The 24,676-nt window shown below is 40.4% G+C and overlaps 1 protein-coding gene across 3 annotated transcripts in view; it reads right to left on the bottom strand.

The window, feature by feature from the left end:
• The window catches only part of SLC23A2 (solute carrier family 23 member 2), a 147,291-nt gene that overhangs the window by 96,828 nt on the left and 25,787 nt on the right, over nt 1-24,676 (bottom strand). The window contains exon 1 of one of the 3 annotated variants that reach the window (XM_037811382.1): nt 12,864-12,884. The exons of 1 other annotated variant lie outside the window; for it this stretch is intronic. The gene's annotated coding sequence lies outside the window, so the exon portion shown is untranslated. Of the gene's footprint in view, nt 1-12,755; nt 12,777-12,863; nt 12,885-24,676 lie in introns of those variants that run through there. One more of the 3 variants, XM_037811383.1, reaches the window with a different exon arrangement.

Below are 24,676 nucleotides of genomic sequence, written 5' to 3'. Positions count from 1 at the left end.
CTTTCTTGGGACCAGTGTTCCTGGTACACTTGTTCGGAAAACACTGTTCTCTATCAGAGTAGTGGCTTTGGATACTTTTTCAAATAAGAATTTGGGACACGTTCATAGTTCTCAATTATTTTATGGCTTATCTGTAGTTTCTTTCTATTCTCCATTGAGTTCTCATGTTTACCTTATAGCATTTAAATTAAAGCCTCAATTATACTAATTGGGTAGGTATAATTGCTGAACTATAGTCAGTGACCTCTAAGGCATCCTGGAGTACAGAAGGCTTGTTTTTAAAAAGTGGAAGAGTGCAAATGTACTAATTTTTCAAAAGAAAAAGTAGATAGGTATCACAAATTCTAGTCTAGTGAACTAGGCAAACCCTGGCAAGATATTAGACTCTGGCAAAATTCCAGAGTAGATTGTCAAATAGATAGCTTATGAGCACTTAGGGAGAAAAGAGGTGATGCTTAGGAGCCAACACGGACTCTCTAAGAAAAGCCTTCTTACATTAACATCATTTCCCTTTGGCCAGGGTCATCAGATTGGTGGATCAGAGAAAAACACAGTGTGTCTAGATGTCGGCGGGGCATTTGAAAGGGTCTTGCGGTATTTTTGGTAGACAGGTTGGATGGGTGTGGACTGGATTGTGGTGGAGTTGAGAACGTTTGTGGCTGATGGAATGAATCATATTCCAAAAAAGCTTCTAGACAGAAAATGACTGCCTAATGGGTATGGGGTTTCTTTTTGGATCATGAGAATGTTCTGGCATTAAAAGGTGGTGATGGTTGTACAGCATACTAAAACGTACTGAATTGTATACTCTAAAATGGTGAATTTTATATTATGTAAATTTATCTCATAAAAAAAAGAGCTGCTAGGTTTTTAACTCCAAGAGAGATCTCTAGGACATCATGTATTTAAAGCATTTTTATTGGGACTTCAGGTGTCAAGTGATGTGTTGACCAAATTTGGTTTGACTTGTTGCCAAATTCTGGTTCAGAATGTCCTGATCTAATTTATGAAATTTAATAGTAATGATAAATATGACAACCTACATTGGTATTCAAAAAACAGGGTGGCTAAGTACAGGATAGGAGAGAAGTAATGAAATATAACAATAAGGAATTTAAAAAAAAAAGTCTGAGCTGCTTTGGGAAAACCATGTTGTAGAAGTTTTCAAGCATAGACTGTGTAACAATTTAATGTAAGAGTATGTTTTAACCTAAGTATTTTCTCATGTTATTGAACAACAGTTTTTATTTTAATTTCCTGTGTTATTAAAAGCTATTTTTATTTTGAAAAAAAAAAAAAAATTTTTTTGGACTTCTGCATGGAGAAAAATCACACAAACAAAATTAAAAGGCAAAATACAATAGACGTAAGATAATGTGTTGGTATATTTGCTATTTGAAGACCTTTTACAAATCAATAAACAGAAGACAAAATCCTCAATATAAAAATGGGCAGAACACATGAGCATCTAATTTCTCAATATGTATGGCAAATAAATGCCCAACCTTGTTTGAAATTAAAGAAAAGCATACTGAAAAAAGGTACCCTTTTTTTAATCTATGTCAGTTCTATTTTAATACCCTTATTTGTAAAGTGGTAGAGAAATAAACAAACTCACACACTTCTAATGAAATATAAATTTGCTAATAGGAAGGCAATTTGGTTATATGTATCAAAAGAAGTATAAATATTCATACTTGCTTCTAATATTTGAAGGAATATGCTACTTCTAGAAATTTATTCTAAGGTAATAATTTGCATTCACAAAGAGTTAGCTACAAAATTGTGCATCGTATTGCTAATAAGAGCAATTAGGAAATAATCTAATGATCAAGATGCCATATGGAGACACTTCAGGGCTCTGTTCCCCTCAAGAAGCTTAGAACAATTGCAAGAACTGGCAGAAAAATCTTTCACAAAGCTCCGGAAAACAGTTAATGGACTGCAGTAACAGGGTGAGTGGCGAGTCAAGAAAAAAAGACTACCTAAAAGCAGTAGGCTCTCCTGATGCCCCTCTCCCACCCTTCATTGACTGGGCACAGAGAGAGATCCCATTTTCAGGTCCAAGGTTCCAGTTCCAGAGGAAGCAGAGTAACCCTTGTGCACATACAGGGAACATATATATATCAAAACATATACGTATTATCTGAACCATCTAATGGTGGCCTGAGGGACTTGCTGTCCCAGAACTTGCCCTGCATGTGGAGTCAGCTCACCAAGCTCTCTTACAAAACTCTATGGGAGAGCAGTCAGCTCATGCTGCCTGGGCCAAGGATCGTTGGCAGTAATACCGTGCAGTGCCCAGGACCATGAGGAAATTGTTTTCCAGGGAACAGGTTCATTCCAATGAGGGAATTACTAGGGCCACATATGCATACCCAAAACAAGACACATCAAGGAGGCCCCTATGCTTTGGCCTGGAGCTATTCCCCCGACACATTGTGCAGATAAGCACTGAAGAGGAGCACTCCCATAGGTCAATGTGCAAAGACTGAGAAAAGTGTTTTGTCCCCCCCTCCGCCCCCCCCCTTTTTTTCCTGTTAGCTCCTGGCAATCAAGGTAAGCAAATGATGGTCCAGGTAAAGGAGATTAAAGCAGGAGAAATCATCAATGAAGAGGACCAGAAGTGGGAAATGCCAGAGACTTTTTAAAAGAAAAAAATGGTCCATATGCTCAAAGAGCTGAAGGAAAACATGAACAAAGAACTAAAGGAAATTGGGAAAATGATAGATAAACACAAAAAGAGTATCAATATAGAAATGGAAATTATGAAAAGGAACCAAGCAGAGCTGAAAGCCACAGTAACAGCGTTAAATTTAAATTCTCTAGAGGGGTTCAACAGCCAACTGGAGTTGGCAGAAGAAAGAATCAGAGAACTTGGAGACAAAAAATTGAAGCCATCCAGTCGGAGGGAAAAGAAAGAGCAAAGAAGGAAGACAAGTGAACTGAGCCTGAGGAACCAATATACTCACTGCAGAGGTCCCAGAAGAAGAAGGTAAGAGAGGGGCAGAGAGGAAATCCAAAGAAATAATGGCTGAAAATTTCCCAAATTTCGTAAAAGGCATGAATATACACATTCAAGATGCTTAATGAACACCAAACAGACCCAGGCTATATTTAAATCAAACTGTCCATTGTCAAAGATAAAGAATTCTAAAACCCACAAGACAGAAGCAGTGTACCACATACAAAGGATCATCAATAAGATCAAATGCCAATTTCTCATCTGAAACCATGTAGGCAAGAAGGCAGTGGGATATGATATCATATCTAAAGCAAAAGACTGTCAACCAAGAATTCTATATCTGGCAAAACTGCCTTTCAAGAGATTAAGACATTCCCAGGTAAGCCAAAGCTGAGGGATCTCATCACCACTAGACCAGCTCTACAAGAGATGCTCAAGAGACTTCTGCAGCTTGAAAGGGAAGGACAATAGACAATAGATCAAAGTTGTATGAAGAAAAATATCTCCAGTAAGGGTAACAACATGGGTAAATACAACTACCAATACTATTATACCTTTGGTTTGTAATGCAGCTTTTTGCTTCCTACAAGATCTTAAAGGCAAATGGGTAAAATGTAATGAAAAATTAGTGGTTTGGGAATCATAATGCATAAACATTTGTGACAAGAACTACATAAAGGTGGGGAGACAGATGGGTATACAAACATAGTTTGTTTATACTACTGAAGTTAAGTTAGTATCAGAGCAAATGAGATTGTTATAATTTCGGATGTTAAATTTAAGCCCAATGGTAAGGACAAAGAAACTATCAAAGAATATGCAAGCTCATAGAGCTAGATAGATATTAGAGTACAAGTTGCCGGGGCGGTGGGCAGGGGGAATGCAGAGTTAATGCCTAATTGGTATAGGGTTTCTGTTTGGGGAGATGGGAAATTTTTAGTAATGGAAGGTGGTGAGCATAACAATATTGTGAATGAGATTAAACCCACTAAATGGTATGCTTGGGGGTGGCTGAGATAAGTTTATGTAGTATTTATGTTCTCACAATTTAAAAATAGGAAAAGCAACTAAAGAGACAATGACAAATGTAATACATAATCCTGTACTGGATCTAACAATGGAGGAGAAAAGACCCATATGGAGATTATTGGGACATATGAAAAAATTGGAAAATAGACTCAAAGTTTTATGTCAATGTTCAAGTTCTTTAACTTGATAACTGCATTTTAGGTGGTTACACAGTGAATAGCCTTGTTCTTAGGAAGTGTACCTGGAAATACTAAGTGTTCAAGGAGCATGATGTATATATACAACTGTGGTGGTTTAGAGTTGTAGTACCCCAGAAAAACATGTTCTTAAACTTAATCCTATTTGTGGGTGTGAACCCATTGTAAGTAGGACTTTGATGAGGTTAATTCAGTTAAGGTGTGGCCCAAAATGGGTCTTAATTCTATTACTGGAGCCCTTTATAAGAGAATGAAGTTCCGACAGAGAGAGAAGCCACAAGAGTGAGCAGTCAGAAGCTACAGACCAACAGAACCCAGATGAGAAGGAATACATCAGAAGACGCTGCCATGTGTCTTGCCATGTGACAGGCTAAGGACTGAGGATCACTGGCAGCCAGCCCCAGGACCCCATGGTCTTTGGGAAGAAATTGTCACCTTGAAGATGCCTTTATTTGGATTTTTTCCAAACTCAAAACTTTGAGCTCATAAATTCCCACTGTTTAACCCAAACCATTTCGTGGTATTTGCTTGAGCAACAAAGAAAACTAAAACAACAACCTACTCTCAAATGTTTAGAAAAGATAGATGATGATGAAGATAGACACAAATGAATAGGTGAATAGAATGATATGGCAAATGTAGCAAAATGTTAAAAATTTGGGGGATCTGGCTATCTGGATGAGGGGTATGTTAGAAGTTCTCTGTATGGGTTTGCATTATTTGTACAACTGTCATGTAAGCCTAAATTTATTTTAAAATAAAGAGTTTTAAAAAGATGGCACAGAGAGCCGAGAGGTCACTCTGGTGGGCACTCTTACGCACAATTTAGACAACCCTTTTTAGGTTCTAAAGAATTGGGGTAGCTGGTGGTAGATACCTGAAACTATCAAACTACAACCCAGAACCCATGAATCCTGAAGACAACTATATAAAAATGTAGCTTATGAGGGGTGACAATGGGATTGGGAAAGCCTTAAGGACCACACTCCCCTTTGTCTAGTTTATGGATGGATGAGTAGAAAAATAGGGGAAACAAACAAACAAACAAACAAAGGTACCCAGTGTTCTTTTTTACTTTAGTTGCTCTTTTTCACTTTAATTATTATTCTGGTTATTTTTGTGTGTGTGCTAATGAAGGTGTCAGGGATTGATTTAGGTGATGAATGTACAACTATGTAATGGTACTCTGAACAATCGAATGTACGATTTGTTTTGTATGACTGCGTGGTATGTGAATATATCTCAATAAAATGAAGATTTAAAAAAATTAAAATTAAAATTAAAAATAAAAAGACGACAGAAATATTTATTGACATGGAAAGATGTTCATGTTTTGCAAAAAAAAAAACAGGTTAAAAAATGGTACATATACCACTAACCTACTGTACATATGTACATGCTGGTGCACGCACACATCAAAATGTTAAGCAAAATATTAGGTGGTAGGGTAACAAATGACTTCTTCTACATTTCCTAAAATTATTTATATACAAAAGACATGGCCACTTTCTCCCCCAAGAGCTTGATGACGTCCACATCAGCAACCAGCTCTTCCCTAATGTTCAAAATCAAATCGAGGGGAGTGCTCCAGTTCCCCTTACCATGTCCATTCCCGTTAACAACGTAAAACAAGTTCAGCCCTTTCTGTTGAGAGATCAGGCCACAGCTCTTTAGTTACAAGGTGGTACAGAGTAAATTTCTCATGCATAAACATTCTAAAGTAACTTTTTTTCCCAAAATAGAGTGGAGAAAAGACAAAGTTTGGTAAATTATATTTAGAAGTAAAGGGGGGAACAAAATAAAAGACGTATACCAATAATTAAGGCTACTTCAACAAAGTGATCCTCAATTATGACTGCATGTTGGAACCACCGAAGAGCTTTAAGAATACTGATGCCTAGGTCTCCCACCCAGACAGTCTGATTTAACAGGTCTGGGGTATGGCCTGGACATCTGATTTTTTAAAAATCTCCCCTGTACAACCAAGGTTAAAAATCACTACGTTGGAGCAAGCAGGAAATCAATACTGTCACACACACACACACACACGCACAAGTCAACCTCAAAATAAAGCATAAACCTAACAGAGTGGAAAAGCAGTAATTTCGGAAATTCTGTATAAGTAGAAAAGTAAAACATTCACATCTTTAACATAACTTTCAATTCCCTATGAACTGAGCTGCCAGTTCCCTGGCCACCAATAATCATGAACAAATGCAGAATAACAACAGCTTTAACTAGTACTTATTTCATCAGCTGTTCAGTCAGTCATCATTTCTTTTGCACTTATTTTTTTATCTGACCATTTCTCTTTGTCCAGGCCTCAGTGTCAACCCTCTCACTATGGCTTACTTGGCAGTATGGTAATATCCAAACAGAAGATGTGAGGGCTGAGCTAACTCCTGGAATTAAATACCAAAACCTTTTGTGTTTCTTGGAAGAACAACCAAATCCCAAGAAAACATGTCCTCCCAGCACCAGCACTTAGCACAGACAGTCCTTAGCACGTAACATACAAAGTGTTCAATGACTGAATGAATCAATCACCACGACTCCTCCTGAAGGGTAGAAACCTGTGTCTGATTCACCGTTATAGCCCCAGCTCTTAGCACAGATGTTCAATAAATGTTAATGAATACACATTTTCCCAAGTAGATGGCACTGAATGAATATTACATCAAAAATACAAATACATGGCAAATCCATCATTTCATCCAGACGCAAACACCCACCATTCTCTAAACTGATGTAAAGAAGAGAGAAAATGAGAATAAGTGCTTCCTGTGTGCTTAAGACTCACGTGGGAATCTTCTTTAAAATGCAGATTTCTTCCACACAAAGACTTCTTCAAAGCTGTTTTACGTGTAACAGCCCAAAACTAGAAACAACCCTAAGGTCCTTTGACAGGTGATTGAATAATCAAATCACATTGGATCCATACAAAGGATACGACCCAGGAATAAAAAAGGAAGCAACTGCTGATATACACAACAACATGTATGAATCTCACAGACAGTATGTTGACTAAAAGTAGCCAGACACAAGGAAGCCATGCTGTTTGATTCCCTTTATACAAAATTCAAGAACAGGCAACAGTCATGAATGATGACAGAAAGCAGACCAATGGTTTCCCTGGGCAGAGAGGCAGGGAGGAACTCCAAAGGGAGACGGGAACTTTGGGGATGACAAAAATGTTCTATATCTTGATTATGATTCTGGTGGCTCTATTTGCATGTATTATATATTTATAGTATATAAGGTATACCTCAAAGTTGATTTTAAAAGGAAAAAAAAAAGAAGAAAAAAAAACCTCCTATAATCCCTCCAACTTAAAAAAATGTCCTATCCCCCAAATTGGATTCAACAGACCTTCCGTGGAACCTGGGAATCTGCATTTTTAATGAATGCTCACACATTCTGATGCTAACAGTCCCCAGATGGACCTCACTAAAGGTGGGCAACTTAGAGTGGCATAAAGCTATTTCCTCCCCTTGCATGTATCTATCTAGACAGGTGAGAGCATGACTAAGAACAAAGACTTTGGGATAAGTAAATTCAAAACCCCAACTTGCCAATTGGTACTTTGGTCCATACCAAGATGACAATCAAGAACTTTCAAAGCTGGCCAAGTTCAAGGATAAAGCACATTTTTAAAAGCCAATCCATTGCTCTCTGCTTAAATCCCATCATTAGGGGATTATAGTTGAACTGTGGCTGCTCCATTAAATTCTGTAAATGGCAATATTTGACCTAAATGCTTTTAATCCGAAGTGAAAAAGAGATTACTGGAACAAATACCCTCAACTTGTAGACAATCAACTCCCTTTAAGTGAAATGACTTAGTTACCTAATGCGCAGAATTTTGCTTTAGAGAGTTTACAATTCTGATGCTGATCTCAGCTATAATTATTCTGTTAACATCTATAAGCAGCAATGAATGAGCCTACAGTAGTGGTTATTATTTGATCTCATGATGACAACTATGCTCATAGAGCGTGACTGCAAAAACACAACCATCCTCTAGCTTTCTCCAAAACACTTGAAGAACATTGCTTTTATCATCCAAACTGTACGTCATGACCCCACTAGTGGACCATGAAATCGACTTAGTGGATCTCAACCAGTAATTTTAAAACAATGAAATTTAACAGAACAAAAAAATTTCACAAAACAGCTCACAAAAAAAAATATAACATTAAGTTTCAAGGTAAAATGCTTTGTACTGTGGATGAAAAAAAGTCTGAAAGTCACTGATGTAACCAAAGCTCTGCCCAGTGCCATAAAAGGCATATTCAAGTACCCCATTTAAATCAGGTTATTTGCTGAGCTGAAGCTAACATTCCCATGGAAATATCTGCCAAGGTGAGAAAGGAGTGTGAGATTATGACACTAATAACAAAATATCATAATACCCCTCTTTGCCCCATGATGGAGAAAATATCCAGAAGTATGGTCTAGAGTGGCTTAATTACAGTAATCTACCAGGGCCCTAAAACGAACTACCCCCACAACTGCAGTCAAGAAAATTCCCTCTGCGCCCCAAGGACTGTGTCAACCTTCTATCAATGTCTTGAGTTGTCTAGTTCTCTGGAGAGGAAGAAAATTTTAAAAAGAAGCCTGGATTTCTAAATGGGAAGCCAGCACGGTTGCCAGGTTCCATCCCAGGATACACCTGCAGAGAACCCAGGAAGAGTGATCCCTCCAAGGACACACCTCCAGGGATCACCAGGTGCCCCAATGACAGCAACCTTGCTCTGGAGGTGGATGCAGAGGATCCTGGGCAAAGACTGCTGGAGCAATGAGGAATCATCCAGAAATGGAGCTGGGTGTCCCCACTAGTAGGCCTAGAGGATGCAGAGCTGCTGGATAAACATGGCAGATTTTCCTGGAACATCTTTGGAGTGGGGGGCTGAAGGGGGTCTCATTCCTAATTGAAAACAAATAGTTTATGGAGCATAAAGTGAAATTCACAACAGCTGATAACATGAAACAGAAGACGTCAAAGCACACACCCTGCCTACAGAAGACCCCTGTCCCCACCACCAAAGGGCTGTCTGAGGTGCTCTGGGGGTCCCAGCTTCTCCTTTGTAAATGGTGAACATATCTGTGAGCCCTGGTCTGAGAAGCCCAGCTGCAGAATAAGTTCTAGTCCCAAACGAAACTCTAAGTGCTAAAAAAGCTCTTAAAGTCAACCTGAGACAAGTTTTGCTGGTAACAGTTTACGCAAAACCCTTAGCCAAGAAAAGTGATGGCCATTTTATCTAGATGACCAGACAGCAGCCATCGAAATATATCACCACACTGGCTCCTTCAACTGCTCCATTAGGGGAGAGATGTAGTCACTGGAAAGGAAAATGTTAAGGCAGCCGACCTTTTCTTTGCTTGGGGGCTTTGAGATACAAGGTCACCAGTGATCTTTGTTTTTCTGCTGTAATGTTGTAGGTATCAGATGTGTCCCCTACGGCTGCTATCTACCAAAAGAAATTTCTTCCCCTAATTTTAAATAAAGGTATAACAAGGCCTTTAAAAAAATGTGTTAACATACACCTGACATAAAATTTGTCAATGTGACCATTTTTAAGTGTACAACTCAGTGGTATTAATTACATTCACAATGTGCTGCCATCACCACTACCAAAACTTTTCCATCACCCAAAACGGGAACTCCCCAGTGTCCCATCCCCCTTATCCCCTAGTCCATAACCTCTAATCTACTTTCTCTCCCTTGTGAGTTTACTTATTCTAGGTCTTTCATATAAGTGGAATCATAAGAATATTTGTCCTTTTGTGTCTGGTTTATTTCACTCAGCATATTTTCTAGGTTCAGCCATGGTATAGCATGTATCAGAACTTCACTGCTTTTTATGGCTGAATAGATTCCATTATTTGGATATACCACGTTTTGTTTCTCCATTCACCTATCAAAGGACACATGAGTTCTCCCACTGTCCATGGATACTTTTGGCTGTTATGAATAATGCAGCTACGAACACTGATATACAAAGACCTGTTTGAGTCCCTGCTTTAATTCTTCAGAGTTGACAAGACCTTCTTAAGACTCATCATCCTCACTCACCCCTCACCTGCTCCAGGTACCATCCACCCTGACCACGCTCAGGCGTGAACTCAGAACCTCCTCCAAGCAGTGTTCCCGGGTCAGGCTGTCCCTCTTTCATGTTTCCATGGCATACGGCTTTCCCTGCCCAGCTCCTCGAGCAGGCTGGGACAGGGGCAGGGTTGGAGTATCCATCCCCATGTAAATAGGCACATAAATATTTGGAGAAAACCTGACCATTTTTCCATGGGCCAGTTAGTCATAAGCCCAGAAGTAACAACCTAATCCCTGCCCTCCAGAGTCATTTGGGGAAATCTTGCAGCTGGGACATGAAAGGCAAGAGAGTGAGGTTGTGCAACAAAAGGTATAGTCTGTGGACCAGAATCAGATGATATATGTCAATTTGAGAAAACTAAAGCAGTATCACAATGGGTTTTGGCCTATTTATTTCTATTGTGTAGTTTAACATATCACTATTTGCACAAATGGTATTGCTTTTAATTTAAAAGTATTAATCATCAATCATTCAGGGTCCACTGAAATGCTAATTTCATATGGAATTTAAAGACAAATGTGCAGAATTACTAACTGCCTCTCATGTCTGAGATACAAATATGATTTCACTTAACCCTTACAAAAATTCTGGGAGAGGATGTTATCTCCATTTCACAGTTGAGAAAACTGAGGCACGGGGAGGTTAACCTTACCCTTGGACAAAAGTCAAGAGCAAAAGCAGCATCCTCCCCATTCCCTTCTGGACTGACGAAGGGAACAAGGTTCCCAAGATAAAATAAGCAGCCAGAAAAGGCCTGAGAGGTCACATCTGAAGGTCATTTTGGAGGAAGCCAGAGAAAGCAGGGAGAGCCCTGAGTTACAGCAAGAGAAGGGAGAGACAGCTTTGTCCTCTTCCAGGTCTCCAAAGGATGTTCTCCCACTTTCCATACACGGACAACCTTGGGTGCTAAGGAACTTCCTGTTCCTTTGGAACAGCCCTGGAACACCAGCTCCCCACCCGTCCTCCTTGTCAGGCACATCCCAAGGATTCGCACCCTCTCTCCTCCTGAAGGAGGGCCCAGAGAAGACGCAAGTTCACCTCCAGCTACTGCAGTCGCATCTGGAGCAGCATTTCAAGTAACCCCTAGCTCCACTGCCTCAAGCTCAGTGTTACTTATTATTAGCGCACTCTCTGAATTACTCTTTTAGTCCATACCATTCCTCAGAGATGTTCTTATCCTTTCCTTCTGCCCCAAGCACCAAAGCCCAATTTCCTTCTTTTATCTGCAGAGAGAGAAGTCCAGCTTTACTTCCCTTCTTTCTAAACTGCCCGGTTATACCTGCACAGTATTGTACAAGTTGACTGAGTTCTCTCAACCACTTGCTTTCTTCCTCGCTTCGGGAAGAAATTCCACCTGCAAATCTCTCCCCCGCAACAATTTTTTCTTCCCATCCTACCCCTGCTGCCTCAAATCCAGCTTACAGAGTCCTCTCTCCCCCTCCCTGCAGACTCTCCGAAGACAAGGAAAAGGGCACTCTCAAAATTTCACCTTCCCTGTTGGATGATCCGATGGCTGCACAGTTTGCCTAACCTGCACAGCAGTTACCTGGGTCTGTTAATTCTCGGGCAGGTTGACATGGAGTACACAGTGATCAAAGTAATAATAGCAGAGCTTTCCCCTGACCTTCAATAAAAGGGAGTCTAAACATCTTTGCATAGGAGTGTGCTCCTCCCAAGTAATTCATAAAATGTAAATCTGTTAAATATGGAAACTGCAACCTTAGAATCCTATGCCACAGATGTATATTGCATTTTTGGGGGTCTGGACCCATTTTTTATTTTTATATATATTTTTAACAACCCTAAGATTTTAATAAAAGGATTAAAAAACATAAGTACTCAGCTATAAAAGACTCCAGCTCCCCATGAAGTTTGTTTCATCTATGTTCCTTCTTGTCTGTGTACCAACTTTTCATCAAATCCCTGAAATTCTACATAAAGGAAAACATAAAATCAAACAACTTGTGGGCTTGTTAGTCCTGAGACTGGACTGGACTCAGAGAATAAAGGAAAGGGACATCCTACAAACACTGACTCTACCATCTTAAATGCTGCACATCAGGTCTCTATTGTTAGCCTTTCTCACATATTCAATGAAGCTCATGGCCTTCTAAGAGTTACTTAAACGTTAATGCTCAATGACAAATATTTAAACAACGTCTGACAGCAGAGATCAAGACTCGGAAGAATTTCCAGTAACCTAGGGGGAGGGACTTGAGCCCCAGGGTCCTCAGCCACCACACCATCAGAGGTGCATGCAAACACAGAGTCACAGACATGCAGCAAGTCAAGACACACAGAAACAGACCCCCAGTTCCAGTTGCAAACACATGCACACACACACAGACACACACAAACACAAGCACAGAGAGAAAGACAGACATGTAGACCCAGCTGCACACAGTTCCAGACTCATACAGAGACCCAGACATGCATGTAGTCACAGCCACTCACCTGGGTGTACCCAGATAGGGACACACAGCCACAGAGATACTGATTAATTCACACAGCTTCAGAACTCACTCTTCAAGGCACAGGTTATGCTCCAAGAAATGGTCTTACCTTCACAGTGAAACCTCCCCCTATCCAGACAAAAAAAGTTCTTTACTTGGCAGCCAACCCAGCAATCCTGCGCTGGCGTCTGTGCAGTCTTGTGACCGTCCCAATGCTCAGCATGAGACACTTTCAGGTGTGGAAGGAGTTTCGGCTTTTATAACCAACACAGGCTCACCAAAACTGTGTAACCGCAGCACTTTAATCAGAAGTGCCGTGTGCATTACACAACAGCCACCACCTGGTTACAAACGGCTACTGCATGCCTCTGTGGTCATCTGCTGAAAGTCAACATGTAGCAGAGGTTTCTACATGGCAAGCTGGAGATTCTATTGTTTAAACCAAACAGACGTTAAGATTGTATTTCTCAAACCCACACAAATAAGGGAAATTAAAACCTTTCTTTCTGAACTCTTTCAGTTCAGACAAACAAGTCCACCCACAGCACTTCCAGCTCAGTGAAAAGAAAGATCTACTTTACTCCTTGGTCATCTTTCATTTCCCAGTTGGGAGCCCAGGACAATTGTTTTCAAAGCTCAAAATAATTTCAGAGATCAAAAACAGATCGCAAGGTATGCTCTTCATTAAAGGGTGGGCAAAGCCAATATGTAGCTGTAATGATGAAGGGATAACTGCTGGAGTCCAGCTGGAGGTGGCCTCTGGTATTCAAAAGTGCCCATGAAGACACACAAAAGGCAAACAGACAATCTAAGGCTGGAAGGGAAGAGCTATTAATATCAGTAGTAGGGAGGAAGCCACATCTGCAGCCAGACTAATTCCTTCCTTGTCCTGATTCAGGGCCAGGGCCTGCCAGAAAACTGGGCAGTGGACACACCTGGGCCCTTGGGATATACCCAGGAGGGCAAATGCCTGCCCCATCTCCCCAAAACCAGCCTGTACATCCCAAATCCAGACAGGGACCAAAAGGCTCAGATGGGCTGAAGGGGCACAGAGTAGCAGCAACATGTATTTCAGAAGATGCAGTCCCTGGGTTAAAAGCAGAAGAGGAAACTACAACCCAGAACCCATGAACCTCGAAGACAATTGTATAAAAATGTAGCTTATGAGGGGTGACAATGGGATTGGGAAAACCATAAGGACCACACTCCACTTTGTCTAGTTTATGGATGGATGAGTAGAAAAATAGGGGAAGGAAACAAACAAACAAACAGACAAAGGTACCCAGTGTTCTTTTTTACCTCAATTGCTCTTTTTCACTTCAATTATTATTCTTATTATTTTTGTGTGTGTGCTAATGAAGGTGTCAGGGATTGATTTAGGTGATGAATGTACAACTATGTAATGGTACTGTGAACAATCAAATGTACGATTTGTTTTGTATGACTGTGTGGTATGTGAATATATCTCAATAAAATGAAGATTAAAAAAAAAAAAAAAAAGCAGAAGAGGAACCAGGAAAATTCCCTGTAAGTGGAAAAGCAGCTGTGTCATTTATTTGTGAATAATCTTAAGGAACTTGGCAGTGGGCACAAGAGGTAGAGGCTTTCTGACTGGAAGAGAAGCCCTTGTAGAAACCGGGGAGAAGGCTGGGAACCAAGTACTACAACTGCTCAGAGGCAGAAGCGTCACTGCCACAAGTGCCCAGAACACAGGCCCACACATGACATCAACCGGCCAGGTGGGACACACCTGGTTAGGCCAGTTCACCCTTGCTCCAGGGTGAGCCAAGGAAAGTTCAGCAAGTTGTCTATGGAAAAAATACTCATTTCTCATTTCTGTATCCTGAACACAGGAAATGCATTCAGAATATTCTGTGGAAGACTAACCTCAGAGAGGACCTACTGCAGGAGCAAAAGAAAACTTAAAAAAGAAAAAAAAAGTGGGTATTAAAAAAAAAAAACAGGAAACAGGATCAGACAGTCACATGAAGAAAGTGGACCGAAACCCAATGACAACAACTGGGACGGGGAAAGAGTTGTGAGGAAACTAAAAAATGGACAATTAACTTAGAAGGAACAGAGAGAAGTGAAACCATAGAAGATTGAAAGAGGGGAGGAGGACAGGCTTGAGAAACTCCTCAAGACCAGGGCAAGTACAGAAAAGCAAAAACAGACAAAACTGTGAGCTGTGGTAGAGAAAGAGCAAAGTCAAGACATGAATAATCAGTGCTTCCTAACTGGACTTATAAACAAAAGGAACAAAGAAGCCATTCACCAAAGGCTACATATTGTGTGATTCCATTTATATGAAATGTCCAGAAGCAGCAAATACATAATATAAAGTAGATTAGTGGTTGTCTGGGGTTGGGGTGGGAATGGGGGAACAAGACTGGGGGCGGGGGCAGGAATGCAGAACAACTGAAAATGTGCCAGGGTTCTTCGTAGGATGATGAAAATGTTCTAATCTTAAGGTTGTTGTGATGGCTGTGCAACTCTGTGACTACACTAAAAGTCACTGAACTGTGTACTTTAAATGGGTGACAATTATGGCATATGAAGTATAGCTCAAAAAACTTTAAAAAAAAATAAGTGGAACAGAATCAGATATACTATAAAAAATATAGAATAAAAAACAACTCAGATTTTAAAATATGTATCTGACTTTGGGATTATAAGGACACACCAGTTTCAGGCAAAAATCACAGAAAAGAAACCTATATTGAGACCCATCCAGGCAAAAAAATTTAACCTCAAGGATGACAGAGTTATGGAAACATCAAGGGAGGAGGAGAAAACGTTTGATTTACTTAGAGAGTAGAAATAATTAAGATTAGCCCCAGGATTTTAGACAGCAACATTAAATGCCAGAAACAGTGGGACAAAAAATCTACAAAAAACTGAGGAAAAGGTTTTCCAAAGAATTTTATACCCAGACAAGTTGCCTTTCCTGTGTGAAAGCCAAAATGGCAGTCTTGAAAATGCACCGGATCAACTGGAAGCTATATTCCAACCACATAGCAAAATTCAGAAAGGCCACTAACATACAAAGCAGTTAATATATCCCAAAACCATCAGGATGGGGACAAGGCTAAATAATGAATTTAACGCTAATTATAAAACTGAATGCACTCATTAAACTATTGCTGAAACATGCTGCATAATATCTGATACCAATAAAGCAGATCTAACATGACTGAATTAATAAAGATTGCATAGAGGGAGAAAAAAGATGCTGAAACCCTTCTCCCAAACGGAAAGGAATCAAAAAGATACCATTCACTCTTAACCGTAAGTGTGAGAGAAACATAGGTTAGTTTGGTTTTAATGTTTTTGTTTGTTTTTTTACTTAAGGGAAACCATTATTAGAATTTGAAGCAGAACAGACTAAAACACAAATTGAACCTGGATATGGGTTAAATTCACTTTAACTAAAAAACATTCTTACAGGCCCTATTCAAGATGGCAGAATAAGGACTTCAGGGCTCGCTTCCCCCAACAGAAGTTCTGAACAACCAGCAAGAGCTGGCATCTTTCTCAAAGTTCCAGTACTGCAGTAACAGGAAAAGCACCCAATTAAGAAAAACACCATTTAAAAGCAGCAGGATCTCCTGGCACCGTGGTTGACCCCTCGCTATCCCTCCCCTGCTCAGACAGGGTCAGCTGAGCTCCCACTGTGGATCCCTGGTCCGAGTTCCAGAGGGAGCAGAGTAACCCTCAAGCACATACTGGGAACATGTATGTCAGGCTCAATCTGTCTGGTGGTGGCCTGGGGGACTTGCCATCCCAGAGCCTGCCCTGCTGGAGAAGGCAGCTCACAGAGCTTTCCTACAGAACAGTGTAGGAGAGCAGTCAAGTCATGCAGCCTGGGGCAAGGGATTGTTGGCTATAGGACAGAGAGTGTCCGGGATGGTGAGGAAACTTTCCAAGGGAAGAGGAGACATGCGTATAAACAGAGGAATTCCTAGGGCCTCGTGCATGGCCAAAACAAGACCCATACACAGAAAGGATCAGTGAGGCACCTAGGTTTTGGCCTCAAGCTATGCTCAAAACTCATTGTATGGGTAAACCCTGAAGAAGAGCATGCACAGATCAATCTGCAAAGACTGGGAAAGGTGGTTTTCTTCTCCTTTTTTTTTTTTTTTTTGTTAACTCCTGCTGGCAAGCAACGGGAGCTCTGTAATAATATCATAATATCACCTGAATACAAGCTTAAGGGACCTCAGAGTCTAAGTTCTGTGATAATATATTAAAATATCAGGATGTCCAGTTTTAAAAAAAGATCACAAAACATACAAAGAAACAGAAGTGGTGGCCTAGGCAAAGGAGACTATTAAAGCATTAGAAACCATCAATGAAGACAACCAGACCTGGGAAATACCAGACAAAGACTTTAAAGAAATAGTCCTAAATATGCTCAAAGAGCTAAAGGAAAACATGAACAAAGAGTTAAAGGAAAACAATAGATGAACACAACGAGAATATCAATAAAGAAATTATGAAGAGGAACCAAGCAGACTGAACACCACAGTAACAGAAATTTAAAATTCCCTAGAAAGTTCAACAGCCAATTGGAGCTGGCAGAAAAAAAACAATCAGAAAACTTGAAGAAAATACAATTGAAATCATCCAGTCTGAGGAGCAGAAAAAAGAGTAAATAAAAGTCGACAGTCAGAGGAATCTGTGGGACACCACTGAGAGAATCAATATATGTATTTATACATACTGTAGGAGTCCCAGGAGAACAAAGAAAAAAGGGCACAGAGAATTTTCGAAGAAATAATGGATGAAAAGTTCCCAAATTTAATAAAAGGTATGAATATACACATTCAAGATGTTCGAACTCCAAACAGGATAAACACAAAAGGACCCATACCATGGCAAACTTTAATCAAACTGTTAAATGCCAAAGAAAGAAAATTCTGAAAGCCACAAGAGAGAAACAACATGTCACATACAAAGAAGCCTCAATAAGACTAAGTGCCAAGTTCTCATCAGAAACCACAGAGGCAGGAAGGCAATGGGAAGACATATTTAAAGTACTGACCATAAAACACTTACCAACAAAGAATCCTACCTCAAGCAAAACTGCCTTTCAAAAATAAGGGAGAGGACTCGGAAAAGATGGCGGCATAGAGAGGAGTGGAAGCTAAGTAGTCCCCCTGGAACAACTACAAAAAAACAGAAACAACTAGTAAATAATCCAGAATAACTGCGGGGGGACAAACGAGACCATCCACTCATCATACACCAACCTGAATTGGGAGGAATGCCCGAGAACACAGCACAAAATCTGTAAGTAAAACCTGCAGATCCAAGTCATGAGACCCCCTCCCCCATAGCCCAAGCTGCAAAGCCTCGTGGTGCCAGAGAGAAGCTCTGTCCCAGCAAGTGAATACAGCTCAGCTGAGCTCCAACTGGGGTTTTAAGTAGCGAGTATGAACTGCTCACTACAGATACACATCCCCAAAAAACAGACAGAGGCTTTGGGTGACGACTGACCTGGGAGAGCCGGAGGGTCACCTTGGACTGGGTCTGAAGGGGACTATCTGTTTCTTTTTCGGCTCAGTGGAGAAAGCCCCAGTCATTTTCAGTTTCCAGGGCTGTGACTCTGGGAAGGGTGGAGACAGCACAAGCAGAGAGCAAGACCATTGAAATGCTAATGAGCTCCACCTGGTGGGTCTGTCTTCTCTAGGAGGAAAGGGGTGGGGCCCTTTCCATTCAGAACCAGACCCCAGAGCCTGGGGGAACATACCTCCTCACACCAGTCAAGAATTATAGGCTAACAGGCATCACCTGCTGGGCAGAAAAGCACAGTGACCTGAGGCATCAAAGGGTGGAGCAATTTTCTAAGACACACCCACAGGGAAACCAGATACTGAATATTTCTTCCCTCTGGGACCTGAGCCTGTTCTGGTCTGGGAAAACCTGATTTGGATAACCAAGGAAACCATGCCTAGACAACAGAAAATTACAACCTACACTAAGAAAAACAAAGTTATGGCCCAGTCAAAGGAACAAATGTACACTTCAACTGAGATACAGAAATTTAAACAACTAATGCTAAATCAATTCAAAAAGTTTAGAGAAGATATTGCAAAAGAGATAGAGGCTGTAAAGGAAGCACTGGACATGTATACAGCAGAAATCAAAAGTTCAAAAAAAACAACTAGTAGAATCTATGGAAATGAAAGGCACAACACAAGAGATGAAAGACACAATGGAAGCATACAACAGCAGATCTCAAGAGGCAGAAGAAAACACTCAGGAACTGGAGAACAAAACACCTGAAAGCCTACACGCAAAGGAGCAGATGGAGAAAAGAATGAAAAAATATGAGCAACGTCTCCGGGAACTCAAGGATGAAACAAAGTACAATAATGTACGTATCATTGGTGTCCCAGAAGGAGAAGAGAAGGGAAAGGGGGCAGAAGCAATAACAGAGGAAATAATTAATGAAAATTTCCCATCTCTTATGAAAGACATAAAATTACAGATCCAAGAAGCGCAGCATACTCCAAACAGAAGAGATATGAATAGGCCTATGCCAAGACACTTAATAATCAGATTATCAAATGTCAAAGACAAAGAGAGAGTCCTGAAAGCAGCAAGAGAAAAGCAATCCATTACATACAAAGGAAGCTTAATAAGACTATGTGCGGATCTCTCAGCAGAAACCATGGAGGCAAAAAGGAAGTGGTGTGATATATTTAAGATACTGAAAGAGAAAAACCGCCAACCAAGAATCCTGTATACAAATATGTTCTTTTACAAGGGAGAACAAGCAAATGTCAACCTTGCAAGGTGTTAAAAATGGGGAGGCATTGGGGGAGGGATGCAATCAGCATAAGCTAGAGACTGTAACTAATAGAATCATTGTATTATGCTTCCTTTAATGTAACAAAGGTGATATACCAAGGTGAATGCAGATAAGAGGGGGGGATAGGGGAGGCATGTTAGACACTTGACATTGGTGGTATTGTCTGATTCTTTATTCTACTTTGATTTAAGGTTATTTTTCCTTTTGCTGCTTCCTAGCTGTCATTTTTTTTTTCCTCTTTCTTTTGCCTCTCTACCTTCTTTGACTCTCCCTCCTGCCTTGCAGAAGAAATGTAGATGCTCTTATATAGATAGTGGTGAAGGTGGTGAACACATAAATGTATGACCATGCAGAAAACCATCGATTATTTACTTGGGATGGAATGTATGGTGAGTGAACAAAACCATATTAAAAAAAAATGGGTTGATGACAAAACCTCGAGGGCAATATACTGAGTGAAATAAGCCAGACACATAAGGACAATTATTGCAGGGTCTCACTGATAGGAACTAATTATAATATGTAAACTCATAGACATGAAATATAAGGTACCAAGATATAGGACAAGGCTTAAGAATGGGGAGTGGTTGCTTAGTATGAGCAGAATGTTCAATTAGGATGAACTTAAATGTTTCAAAATGAACAGGGGTGTTGGTAGCAAGATGTGAGAATAACTTAATAGTGCCGAATGGTGTGTGAATGAGGTGGAAAGGGGAAGCTCAGAGTCATATATGTCACCAGAAGGAAAGTTGGAGGTCAAAAGGTGGGAATGTATAAAACTGAATCCTATGGTGGGCAATGTCCATGATCAACTGTACAAATACTAGAAATCACTTCCATGAACCAGAACAAATGTATGACAATACAATTAGAAGTTAATAATAGACGGGCATATAGGGAAGAACTATATACTTATTACAAACTATATACTACAGTTTGTAGCATTTCAACATTTTTTCATAAACAGTAACAAATGTACTATATCAATACTATGAGTCAACAATTGAGGGGGGTTGGTTAGGAATAGGTGAGGATTAGAGTTTCCTTTTCTTTTTTTCTTTTTTCATCTTTCACTTTATTTCTTGTCTGGAGTAATGAAAAGTTTCTAAAAATTGAACAAAAATTAAGTGTGATGGATGCACAGCTGTATGAGGGTACCCAGGGGCAAGTGATTGTACACTTTGGATCTTTGGATAATTGTATGGTATCTGAACAATCTCAATAAAAATGAAAAAAAAAAATGAGAGTTTAAAATATTCTCAGACACTGAGACAGTTTGTGAACAAGATATCTGCTCTACAAGAAATACTAAAAGTACCTGAAACTATCAAACTACAACCCAGAACCCATGAATCTTGTAGACAATTGTATAAAATGTAGTATATGAGGGGTGACAATGTGATTGGGAAAGCCATATGGACCACACTCCCCTTTGTCCAGTTTATGGATGGAGGAGTAGAAAAATGGGGGCGGGGGGGACGGGGAGGAGGAAGGCACCCAGTGTTCTTTTTTACTTTGGTTGTTCTTTTTCACTTTGGTTTTTATTCTTATTGTTTTAGTGTGTGTGGTAATGAAAATGTCAAACATTAATTTTGGTGATGAATGCACAACTATATAATGGTACTGTAAACAATTGAATGTATGCTTTGTTTTGCATGACTGCATGGTATGTGAATATATCTCAATAAAAATGAATTAAAAGAAGAAATACTAAAGGGAATACTAGAGGCAGATGGGAAAAGAGAGGAGAGAGAGATTTGGAGAATAGTGTAGTAATGAAGACTATCAGTAAGGATAAAAAGAGAGGGGGGAAATAAAAATAAAGACATGACATATAAAATCCAAAAGACAAAATGGTAGACAGCGGACATTACGTTGAATGAAATTAGCCAGAAACAACAGGGTGGATACTGTATGGTCTTACTAATACAACCTAATAGTGAGTGAAATTTGAGAGTTGAGAACACCGGTTATCAGGAGACAGAGGTTAGGGATTGGGCATTTGATGCTGAAGGAGTAGAGAAGGTTCAACAGGATTGATTGTATAGATCCAGAAATGGAATGGATAGCATAATAGTGTGTGATGGTAGCACAATATTGTAAGTACTCTGAACAAAGATGAAAATGAGTATGGTTCAAAGAGGAAGGGCAACAGCAAGTACGACACCAGAAGGAAAGTTAGAAGATAAAGTCTGGGATTGTATAACTTAGTGAAATCTAGAGTGGTCAATGATGGTGATTAAATGTACAAATATAAGAATGTTTTTAAATGAGGGAGAACAAATGAATGTCAACATTGTAAGGTGTTGAAACTTGGATGGTATAGGGGAAACAATACAAGCAATGCAAACTAGTCTATAGTTAACGGTAACATTACAAGATGCTTTCATTAATTGTAACAAAGGCAATATACCAAAGCGAAATGTCTATAAGAGGGGGATATAAGGGAGCAATTTAGGATTCTTGGTAGTGGTGACGTTGTCTGACCTTTTCACTGAATTTTATTTTTATTTTTCTTCTATTTTTGTATTTTTATTCTTCATTTTTTTTTCCTACTTTTTCTCTTTCTTTGGGGAAGAGATGGAAATGTCCTCATATAGACTGTGGTGGTGAATGAATAATTATGGGAATCAATGATTGTTTACTTAGGGTGGATTGTACAGTGTGTGAATAAAACTGTTAAAAAAAATAAACGGGGATACAAGTGCTGGAGAAAATGCAGAGAGAGGATGTACCTATTCCCTGTTGGTAGGGAAGTAGAATGGCACAAGCCAGCTGGAGGGCAGTGTGGTGGTTCCACAGGAAGCTAACTATGGGGTTGCCATATGGTCCTGCAACCCATTTACTGGGTATATACTTGCAAGAACTGAGAACAGGGACATGAGTAGACACTGCCCACTGGTGTTTATGGCAGCACAGTTCACGATTCACAATGGCTGCTCTCCCCTCTACATGGGTGTAAGACTCCCAGGCAATGTGGGACATGACTCCCAGCGATGAGCCTGGGTCCGGCATCATCAGATTGAGAAAGTTTTCCTGACCAAAAGGGGGAAGACAAATTAATCAAAACAAAGTTTCAGTGACTGAGAGATCTCAAATGGAGTCGAGAGGTCATTCTGGAGGTTGTTCGTATGCATTATATAGATATCCCTTTTTAGTTTTTAGTGTACTAGAATAGCTAGAAGGAAATACCTGAAACTGTTGAACTGCAATCCAGTAGCCCTGATTCTTGAAGATGATCATATAACTATATAGCTTATACGGTGTGCCAGTTTGAATGTATTATGTCCCCCAGAAAAAGCCATATTCTTTGATGCAGTCTTGTGGGGCAGACAGAATAGTGGGGATTAAGTTGGAATGTTTGAATTAGGTTGTTTGCATCGAGATGCGCCCCACCCAACTGTAGATGATAACTGATGGGATATTTCCATGGAGGCGTGGCCCCACCCATTCAGGGTGGGCCTTGATCAGTGGAGCCATATAAACATGGTGACTAAAAGAGATGGAACTCAGTGCAGCTGTGAGTGACGTTTTGAAGAGGAGCAAGCTTGCTAGAGAGGAAAGTCCTGCGAGAAAGTCATTTTGGAAACCAGAACTTTGGAGCAGACGCCAGCCACGTGCCTTCCCAGCTAACAGGTTTTCTGGAAGCCATTGGCCATCCTCCAGTGAAGGTACTCAATTACTGATGTGTTACCTTGGACACTTTATGGCCTTAAGACTGTAACTGTATAGCCAAATAAACCCCCTTTTTATAAAAGCCAATCCATCTCTGGTGTTTTGCATTCTGCAGCATTAGCAAACTAGAACATACGGTATGACTGTGTGATATGAAAATCTTGTGGCTCACATTCCTTTTATTTCTTTACAAAAAGTAAATAAATAATAGGGGGGTGTTCCGGTTTGTTAATGCTACAACTGTTTATTTGGTTACACAGTTACAGTCTTAAGGCCATAAAGTGACCATCAACAGGTACCTTCACTGGAGAAAGGCCATTGGCATCCGGAAAACCTCTGTTAGCTGGGAAGGAACATGGCTGGTGTCTGCTTGCTCCCAGGCTGCATTTCAAAATGGCGTTCTCCAAAACGTCTTCATCAGCTTCCAATGGTCATCTTCAAAATGTCTGTCTCAGCTACAGCTAGCTGTGAGCTCCTTCTGTCTGAGCTTATATAGTGCTCCCATAAACTAATCAAGGCCCATGTTGAACGGGTGGAGCCATGCCTCCATGGAAATTATCCAATCAGAGTTATCACCTACAGTTGGGCGGGTCACATCTCCATGGACACTGAACCAATAGGTTCCAACCCAATCCACACTAATACGTCTGCCCCAACAAGAATGCATTAAAGAATATGGCTTTTTCTGGGGGACATAATATATACAAACTAGCATGTTCCACCCCCTGGACACCAGAAAAACATATTCTTTCCAAATAAAAAATAAATTCATCCCATCACAATATCACAAAAACTTAAATCATTTCAGTAACAATAGGCGAGTACAAGATCCCATCAAAATCAGTTATAAGCATCATCTGTCCAAAGGCAAAATTCCCCTCCAGCTGTGGACCTGTGAAACTCAGAACGATATACAAAGGAGGAACATTCATAGGATAAACATTCCCACTGCCACAAGGAGAAACAGTAAGGAAAACAGGGATTAAGGTACCAAAACAGTTCCTAAAACCTGCAGGGCAAACTCCATTAGATTTCAAAGTCTGAGAGTCATTTACAGAATGATGTTTTATCTTTGGGGCTTGAGAGAGCAGGAGTCTAATAACCCTTCCTAAGGAGGGCCTTTGCTGCAGCCCTTTTCTCTCTAAATGGTGGGGTGAGTGCTCCAACATATCCACACATTGGGGAGACCACCTTCTTGGCCCCACCCTCCTCAAACACTGGGGCAGCACCCAGATTATCTTCCATCTCCGGGGCACACGCTCAACCCCTTCAGAGCAGTGGGGTGGTGGTGAGGCTCTCCGCAATCCCATGGGAATGTGCTTCACCCTCTTTGGGACCTGGGGTGGCAGAACTCTTACTGAGCACTCAGGCGCAAGGCCCACTCTTGACCTCTGGGGCCAATTCACCCTTTCCATGCATGTGGGCCACTC

The sequence above is a fragment of the Choloepus didactylus genome, chromosome 19 (genome assembly GCF_015220235.1).
Source record: "Choloepus didactylus isolate mChoDid1 chromosome 19, mChoDid1.pri, whole genome shotgun sequence".
In the NCBI taxonomy this organism is placed as follows: domain Eukaryota; kingdom Metazoa; phylum Chordata; class Mammalia; order Pilosa; family Megalonychidae; genus Choloepus; species Choloepus didactylus.
The sequence above is the reverse complement of the archived record's forward strand: the minus strand, read 5'-3'. Positions and strand labels throughout refer to the sequence as shown.